The 9,431-nt window shown below is 49.3% G+C and overlaps 1 non-coding gene and 1 pseudogene across 1 annotated transcript; one reads left to right on the top strand and one right to left on the bottom strand.

Annotated features, from left to right (window-relative positions):
- Positions 1 to 1,384: 1,384 nt before the first annotated feature.
- Positions 1,385 to 4,158, bottom strand: LOC122710187 (annotated as a pseudogene).
- A 651-nt stretch (positions 4,159 to 4,809) lies between these two features.
- On the top strand, positions 4,810 to 4,882 carry TRNAG-UCC. Its single transcript has one exon. It is a non-coding gene; the product is annotated as a tRNA-Gly (tRNA).
- Positions 4,883 to 9,431: the final 4,549 nt, after the last annotated feature.

A 9,431-nucleotide genomic window follows, 5' to 3' on the forward strand; every position in this document is an offset into this window, starting at 1 on the left:
AGAACTGGACATGGAACAACAGCTTGGTTCCAAATCGGAAAAGGAGTACGTCAAGGCTGTATATTGTCTCCCTGCTTATTTAACTTATATGCAGAGTACATCATGAGAAATGCTGGGCTGGATGAAGCACAAGCTGGAATCAAGATTGCTGGGAGACAAATCAATAACCTCAGATATGCAGATGACACCACCCTTATGGAAGAAAGCAAAGAGGAACTAAAGAGCCTTTTGATGAAAGTGAAAGAGGAGAGTGAAAAAGTTGGCTTAAAGCTCAACATTCAGAAAACTAAGATCATGGCATCTGGTCCCATCACTTCATGGCAACCAGATGGGGAAACAGTGGAAACAGTGACAGACTTTATTTTTGGGGGCTCCAAAATCACTGCAGATGGTGACTGCAGCCATGAAATTAAAAGATGCTTACTCTTTGGAAGAAAAGCTATGACCAACCTAGACAGCATACTAAAAAGCAGAGACATTATTTGCCAGCAAGCTCCATCTAGTCAAAACTATAGTTTCTCCAGTAGTCATGTATGGATGTGAGAGTTGGACTATAAAGAAAGCTGAGTGCCAAAGAATTGATACTTTTGAACTGTGGTGTTGGAAAAGACTCTTGAGAGTCCCTTGGACTGCTAGGAGATCCAACCAGGCAATCCTAAAAGAAATCAGTCCTGAATATTCATTGGAAGGACAGATGCTGAAGCTGAAGCTCCAATACTTTGGCCACCTAATGTGAAGAGCTGACTCATTTGAAAAGACCCTGATACTGGGAAAGATTGAAGGCGGGAGGAAAAGGGGTTGCCAGAGGATGAGATGGTTGGATGGCATCACCGACTGGATGGACATGAGTTTGAATAAGCTCTGGGAGTTGGTGATGGATAGGGAAGCCTGGCGTGCTGCAGTCCATGGGGTCACAAAGAGTCGGACATAACTGAGTGACTGAACTGAACAGTTTACCCTGCCCATGCCCAGGGTTTCTGATTCAAGAGCTCCAGGTGGGGCTGAGAATTTGCATTTGAAGCAAGTTCCCAGGTGATGGGGGTGGGGGGGACACCTGGGGACAAAACCCTCCTGGTGTCCGGGCTGTGAGACAGATTAGGGTTGCATCCTCACCCAGTGTCCCATGGAACCTGGCTTTATGGTCCGTGACAAAGGGCTTGTGGTTAAATAAATGTGGCATTGTGGCAGGTCCACACCTCTCAGACATTCCTGATACACTGAAGTGAAGTGAAGTGAAAGTCACTCAGTTGTGTCCAACTCTTTGCGATCCTAAGAACTATACAGTCCATGGAATTCTCCATGTCAGAGTACTGGAGGGGGTAGGCTTTCCCTTCTCCAGGGGATCTTCCCAACCCAGGGATCAAACTCAGGTCTCCCTCATCACATGCAGATTCTTTACCAGCTGAGCCACAAGGGAAGCCCAGATACACTGTGATGGGATAGAAGCTTTTTTTTTTCTGATTTGTTTTATTGATGCCTGGATCAGTCCTCGACTGGGTACTTCCAGAGAGGGTTCAGCGGCTCCTTCTGCTGCTGCTTCTTGGTCTTCAGGTTCTTTTCATGCTTGTTGAGTCAGAGGCGTGTTGTCTTGGGCCACGGATCCAGGGCCTTGTACTTCTTGCCCTTATAGAATTTCCTGAAGTTCTCTTTCTGAGTCTGGTTAATGACGGTCAATACATGGGTGATGGATTTATGAACAACTCGGATCTTGGAGAGTCTGGAAGCCACGCTGCCTGTCACTATAGCGACGTGCCACTGGGACAGCTCTACCTTCAGTTCCTCTTCCTGTTTCAGCAGCTGCTCCTCCTTCTTGCTGTGAAGGTTTCCAGCCTTAATCCTGGCCATGGCTGTACAGTCTGCCTCTGCTGCCTTCTCAGAGGGAAAGAAGGGGTAAAAGCTTGGATGAATCCTGCAGGGTGGCACCAGGCTTCCTTTCATCCCACATTCCCCAAACTTATTTAAATATGGGGCACATCTCTTGCACCATCCCTTCTACCTGGAGTAGGGTTCCATCAGGCATTAGTTTAAGAAATGGATCCAGAGCTTTATTTGTCTCCTGAGATTCTGTGTAGTCTGAAGGTGGGACAGAGCCCCTCACCCTCCATTCACGACGTGTCCCCTGCTTAACCTGCCATGATGAATCTGACTTTGTGAGGCTGTGTTTGGGGGAGACGTGTGGGCTGTTCCTGGGCACCTTCCAGGCTCTTCCTCACCCCCTTCCATGTCTGCCTCCTTGACTTTGGGGGGCTCCTGATGGAGGTTGCAGGAAGAGGGAGGTGGGAAGGATCAGCATGGTTGGGGGTGCTCGGTAAAATTTCAGGGCCTCCTGGACTGTGGACTTGTGGTGGTCAGAGCCTCTGTTCTGTCCAGCCCCAGCCCCAGTCCACGTCCACTGCCTTGACTATAGAATGCGCTCACTAATGATTATGGCCAATGATCCTGCCTGCCCATCCTCCTCTGGGTTAAAGCAGAGCTGGCCTTTGGGGAGACCAGTGAGGACTGCTCCGGGGCATATGGATCTTATTTAGGAAATGCTTCCTGATCCTGTGGACTGCCGGTGGAAACCCCATCAGCGGTGGGACTCAGGGGCCTGGTGTTCTCCCATCGTGAAAGCAGGGCGGGCCTCTGGGCTCGGGGGGTGGGCTGACCAGCACCCTGGACCACACTGCGTTCCCAGCGCTGGGGAGGGCAGTAGCCCTGCAGTGGAGAGTCGAACTTTCTCAGAGTCCTGCTCTCAGCAGGCTCCTGAACAGGCCATTCTCTGTACCCCCTAGGGTTTCTGGGTTATCAGGGTCCCCAAATGGGGTTGTGCTTCTGAAATCGACAGGGTCCTCCAGACTCTGGCAGAGCACTGGATTGGAGGGAGGTGGTCTGTAGTTGTGCTGGTGGGCTTTGCGTTGCAACAATCATCTCTTTGTCTCTCTGTCTCTCTCTCGCACACACAATTGTACACATGGTCACTCAGGCTGGTCCTGTGCCCTGGAGGACATGTGTGGGGGTGGCCGTAGGTGATCAGGCCACTAGGTTTTCCCTTCCAGCAATGACTGGGGCAGGATGGCTTTGCAGGAGGAGAGGCCTCCATGTGGCCAGGGACCTGCTGGCTGTCCGGGGCCTGCTGTCGGTGTGACCACTTCTCCTGCCCCCGCTGATATCTTTGCTGGTGAAATGACAAGGTCTGAGGCCCCCAGGGAACAAACACATCTGGTTCTGCTATTAAACGCACTGCACTGGGTGGAAAATTCCTTTTGTTTTTGAAGGAATCCTAGGATAATGTGACCCATACCTGTAATATGTTGAGGATAGGTTTTATTTTGGATGGTCTGAATATAGTTCAGAAATTGGTACCTTTTGGAAGCACGTGTGTGACAAGCTGAGCAAGATATGAAAAACGTAGGGCCCAGTTGTACAGATTCTAGTCCCCCTCTGGTCTTAGGTGTTAAAGCCTGATTCATTCAGGAGTGGAACATCCCCAGTCATCAGCTCGTTTTACTGATAAAGGGAAATGCTGTGTTTTTTTTCTGAGATAAGCTGGGTGGATTTTGTCACATTTATGATCATATATCATGGGTTCTCTCTCTCCTTCCCTTTTAGAATTCCTTCCTTCTTCCATTCACAAGCTTAGAAACTGTCTTGCAGCTTTGGAGAGGCTGGCCCTGGGCTGGGTGTGGCAGGTCCCTTGTCTTCCTGTGGCCCAGAGGGGCCAACTCCTCACCTATCTCTCCTTGTATCTCCCTTCTTCCTCTTTCCTGGGTCTGGTCTATGTCACCACCTATGATCTCCAAGACTGAGAAGCAGGGATCCTTGTCTTTTTGCTACAGAGGGAATTCCTTTCCCATCTGAAATGAAGCAGACACTTTCTCTCACTCATCTAGTGCCTCTCATGGGGACAGTGTGTGGGGATGTGATCCGGGGTCGTGTGAAGATCAAAGGCCAATCATATCACCCTTGTGATGGAGGCATCACCAACAGGGAAGGAAGGAGGCCTGGAAACCCCCTCCCCCGGGGCGGAGCGCGGGGACTCCGCTGACTTGGACTGTGCCAAGTCTCACCAAGCAGTGTGGGAGGGGAGGGGTAGGTTCAGGAGGAGTAGGTGTGCGTACTTAGTCATGTCTGATTCTTTGCAATCCCATGGACTGTAGCCCGCCAGGCTCCTCTGTCCATGGGATTCTCCAGGCCAGAATACCAGAGTGGGTAGCCATTCCCTTCTCCAAGGGATCTTCCCAACCCAGGGATCGAACCCATGTCTCCTGCATTGGCAGGTGGATTCTTTACTGATAAGCCATCTGGGAACTCTTAGGAGGAGCAGAGGTGACCTCAAAATGTGCTGAGAGCTGGGGGACAGCAGAGGCTGCTGGACTGAGTGGGGAGACGATGGTGGAGCAGCAGGAGCTGAACCCCGGCCCCAGGCCAGCGTCTGCTCTTTATCCTCCTGGTATGACAACTTCGGAGGTCTCTTCCTCACTTGTCTTCAGTTCCTGGGGGCAGCGTGTGCGTTTTTCTCCCATGGGGAGGAGTCTTCAGGTGGGACTGCTGAAGGTAGGTACTGCTTAAATAGACTGTCTTGGAAAAGAGGGGTCAGCCCCTGCAGGGATTCAGGACAAAGGGAGGAGCTGAACTCCTGTTCAGACCCTCGGAGTTGAGTCACCTGTTGTGGATGCTGAAAGCTTCCTAGAAAAGGCGTGGTTCCCAGTCCCCTTGACCAGAAACCATGCCTGTCCAGCTGCGGACTTCCCTGGCAAAATAGAAATACACCACCCAGGCTCCCTTCTGGGCTATTAAAATTTAATGTTAAAGTTTAATGGGGGGAATTCCCTGGTGGTCCAGTGGGTGGGACTCTGTGCTTCCAATGCAGGGGGCACAGGTTCAATCCCTGTTTGGGGAGCTAAGATCCTGCATGGAGCTCCCCTAAAACAGATTAATAAAGTTTAATGCGGGGGGTGGGGGGAGGTCCAGAGGAACTAGTAAAAATGTCCTATCTGCCCAAATACCAAGGGAGGGATGTGAATGTATGATCCCTAACCACTGTTCTCAAGTTGAAGAGCTTGGATTTGCTGCTGAATCAGCAGAACGTCCTCATTCGCACTAGTTACTCTGCTGTCTAAACTTCTGAATGACCCTCAGCATCTCCCTGCAGAGCACTCATTAACTGGGAAGTGTAAAACAGTGACTTAACATTGGAGAAACCTGGCCGACTCCACTGTGACCAAATAACCACCAATACGGGACCGAGAATAAGAACAGATCAATGAGAGCACGTGCTGACACCTGCCCGGCAGAAGACATGACATCACGACTTGCAACCTTTGAAATGAATTATGAGGGAGCATCAGATAAATCTTAGGGGCTGAGTTCTTCAGATGTCGGGGTCAAAAAAAAGTCCATGGCACTAAACAGACTCAGGAATGGTTTCAGATTAAAGGAGACTGAAGAGCTGAAACAGGCAACCGTGCCAAGATCCTCGGCTTCCTTTGTCATACAGGACATTGTGGAGGCAATCCACAGAATCGCAGAATCATACTGCGGTCTGTGTATTGGATAGTAGCTTCAAGTCTACCAATGTTATTAATAGCTTTCTGATTTTGATTATTTTGCTGTGGTTTATGAAATCAGGGCAATATCTTTGTAGGAAATATTGACATATACAGTGGTAAAGAGACAGTGAGCCTGAGGCTTACTCTCAAGTGGTTCAGAAAAATATGTATAATTGAGGAAGAGATAAAAGGATAAAACAAACGTAGTGAAATGGGGGAGCCGACGGAAGGATACACAGGAATACTTTGTTCTACTATGCTTGCAACTTTCCTGTGTCTGAATTTTGGTCAAGATTTTAAAAATTTAAAAAGATTTCTAGAACACAGGGACTGAAGACAGCTTATGTCTCTCTCTAGGACATCTGTCTGAGTCTACATGGTCAGGTGGGGACCCAGGACTGCCCCTATGCTGCTCTGTCACAACCTGGACCACAACCACAGGAAGGGAAAAAAAAACTTGAAGCAGAAAGCAAGCAATTCCTGTCTGAGCACGTGACACACAAGTTCACACTCCATTGGCCGGAGCTGGATCAGGTGACCAAGCTGTGTGCTGTGTTGGGCTCAGCCGCTTAAACGTCTGACCCTTTGTGACCCCATGGATCATGGCCTGCCAGGCTCCTCTGCCCATGGAATTTTCCTGGCAAGAATACTGAAGCAGGTCTCCATGCCCTCCTCCAGGAGATCTTCCCGCCCCAAGGATCAAATCTGCGTTTCCTGCATCTCCTGCACTGCAGGAGAATTCTTTACCGCTGAGTCACTGGGGAAGCCCCAGGGAGATCAGAAATTTGGCGTCCGCAAGGGAGATCTTGTGCAAAGGTGAAACGCTCTTCCATGGAATAAGGGGGAGCAGACTTGAGGGGACTAGCTGTCTTCCCTTTTCTTTAATTCAGAGGTCATTTGGCAAATGGCCATGGCCCTGGTGAGTCTTGAGGTTGTGCAGCCAGTTCGGAGGTCCCACACCTCACTGCTCAACGCTGGCCTCTGCTGGGTGCCTCAAACATCCCAAACACACTGTAGTCCAGAACAGCTCCTCACTCGCTGGGGTCTTCCTGTCCTTCCCCCTGTGCTGCCCCGCCCACCTCTCAGAGCCCTCCTGGTGTTCCTGCTGTCTAGAAGGCGGGTAAGTCCCCCCACACTCCACGCATACCTCTTGACCTGATTCACGTCCATCACTCTTGGCCAGTGTCTCCAGCAGCGCATTGCGTAGCTCTATGCCACGGGCGTCACCATGATCTTACTAAAATGTGGGTGCTCAGTTTGTAGGGCTGGGCAGGGCCTGAGACTCTGCTCTCTGACAAACTCCTGAGGGAAGCTGATGCTGCAGGTCTCAGGTGGAACTGAGCCCCTTGGAGATGAAGGAGCTGGCACTGCAAGTGCACAATCACGGATGGAGGTGGATGAATCGGGGTGCGCTATAGCCGGTGGAGCTACGCTTGTCTGAGGTGGATGTCTTGTGGGGGCACTGTCCCTGATCAAAAATGGCAGTATTTTGGAGCACATTGCCTCATAGGCCCCTTCAAGTTTGTTTGCCTATGAGTTGGTGAGAAAAAAAAAGAAAACCCATATATTCCATGTCACATGGCTGATGAGGGAAGTTTAGAACACTGAAGGACCTGGGGAGGTTCAGAGCATCTCTTTCTTCATATATAATTGTTACTTATTTATTTTTGGTTGCATTAGGTCTTTGCTGCTTTTCGAGAGCTTTCTCTAGTCTGCGTGAGCAGGGGCTACTCCTCGTTGTGGTAGCTTCTTTGTGCAGCATGGGCTCCAGGACACGTGGGCTTAGTAGTTGTGGAACATGGGCTTAGCTGCTCTGCTGCACGTGGCATCTTTTCGGACCAGGGAGTGAACCTCTGTCCTCTGAACTGGCAGGTGGCTTCCTATCCACTGCGCCACTAGGCAAGTCCAGAGCATTTCTAATTTCAAAGGAAAACAATGTTCGAGCCACTGAGATTCCTCCCCGCTCAGCTAAGTGCTGTCTGGGCTGTGTCTCCGAGTAGCGGTCTAGCAGGAAGCCCAGGTCCTTACCCACCATGCAGTGGCGTAAACTGGAGGTTTGCATGAGGTCTAGTAGAGGGCAGCCAGAACCCCAGCTGCGATTTGCTCTGTCATCTGGGACTTGCCATTAGACTTCCTGAATCTCGGTTTTACTGCCTGTAAAGTGGGCAGGAGTATTGCCTCTGACACACAGCGTTCTCAGGGGTTGGTTCTGATCTTCCTGTTGGTGTGTCTCTGTATTCACAACATGCAAGTCTACTGGTAGCAAACGCTACGGGAGCATCCTGTAGACCCGATTGACTTCTCAGAGGCTGCCCACTGATGGGGCTGCGAATTCTTCGAATTGACAGAAGTGTGTGACCAGCGCCTTCAGGCTTCCTAGAAACAGGAAAGGTTTAGTGAAAGTGAAAGTCGCTCAGTCGTGTCTGACTCTTTGCGACTCCATGGACTGTACAGTCCAGGGAATTCTCTAGGGCAGAATACTGGAGTGGGTAGCCTTTGCCTTTTCCAGGGCATCTTCCCAACCCAGGGATCGAATAGGTCCTCCGCATTTCAGTTGGAGTCTTTGCCAGCTGAGCCACAAGGGAAGCCTCACAAGGGAAGCCCCACAAGGGAAGGGAAAGGTTTAGATCAAGATGTAAATAAATAGGCTACTTTTCAGAGCCAGAGGGATTTCCTGTTGGCTCAGCTGGTAAAGAGTCTGCCTGCAATGCGGCAGACCCTAGTTCGATCCCTGGGTCAGGAAGATCCCCTGGAGAAGGAAACAGCAACCCACTCCAGTATTCTTGCCTGGAAAACCCCATGGATGGAGGAGCCTGGTGGTCTACCGTCCATGGGGTCGCAAAGAGCTGGACACGACTGAGCGACTTCACCTTTCAGAGCTGGAAGCCATATTCTCCTTGACCACAAGATGGCGCACGCAATCATGAAATCCACCACGGCGATGTCGGATAGGGGCTCCTACGGCGAACCAACTATATTGGAAATCCTCTTTTCTTTAAATGATCTCCTTATCCTTGGTGGATCAAGTGGTTTTCCCCAAAGGCTCTAGAAAAAGTTTTACAGACCCCTCTCGATGAGAACTAGGAACTTCAGAGCTGGCCGATCTGGGTTCATAGCCCATTTTGCCACTTCTGGCTATGTGATCTCAGGCAAGTTGCTTAACCTCTCAGTAGAGATGATGGTGCTTCCCTAACAGGATCACAGCGAGTTTTAAATGATGCTTTCAAAGTGGTTGGGATAGTGCCTGGCACATAGCAAGTCCTATAAAATTCTGGCAAATAAAATCTTAATACCAACACTAAAACTAATTTTAATACAATGCTAATAGCATACTGCCACACTCCTTTTCAAATAAGTGAAATTTAACGATGAAAATTTGAATTGAACCTACAAAAGTAAAAAAAAAATAGATTGAGTACTTAAATATTTTTAAGTATTTAATTTAAATATTTTTAAGTTAAACACTTAATATTTTGAGTATTTAGAATAGCTGATATACTATGTAAACAATGGAAACAATTTTTATAATTTATTGCTGTCATTCCATTCTGGAAAGGAGACATTTTTGCCAGAAAAGAAGTGAAAGAATTTTATCCATTGCTACTTGCTAAAATGCACATCTTGGCGAGTTGCCTGTCTGTGGAGAGGTACATGCCTAGGTATTTGGCTGCTGGCCCCTCCTGCGTGCCTCCAGTGTGTGGCCTGAGATTCCACCCCAGCCATTCCAGAGTTAATCTCCAAGTGCAAGATCACCATTTTCACTCAGCTGGGAACAGAGCTGGGTCAATTGGCAAGACAGCAGCCTGGGAGTCAAAGGTCTTGCTCCTGCTCATCTCTTCCTATAAGCATGACCCTGCAGACTGCTAACTTCTTCATCTGTTACCATATGGTCAGAAATTG

Source organism: Cervus elaphus, chromosome 16 (genome assembly GCF_910594005.1).
Source record: "Cervus elaphus chromosome 16, mCerEla1.1, whole genome shotgun sequence".
Taxonomy (NCBI): domain Eukaryota; kingdom Metazoa; phylum Chordata; class Mammalia; order Artiodactyla; family Cervidae; genus Cervus; species Cervus elaphus.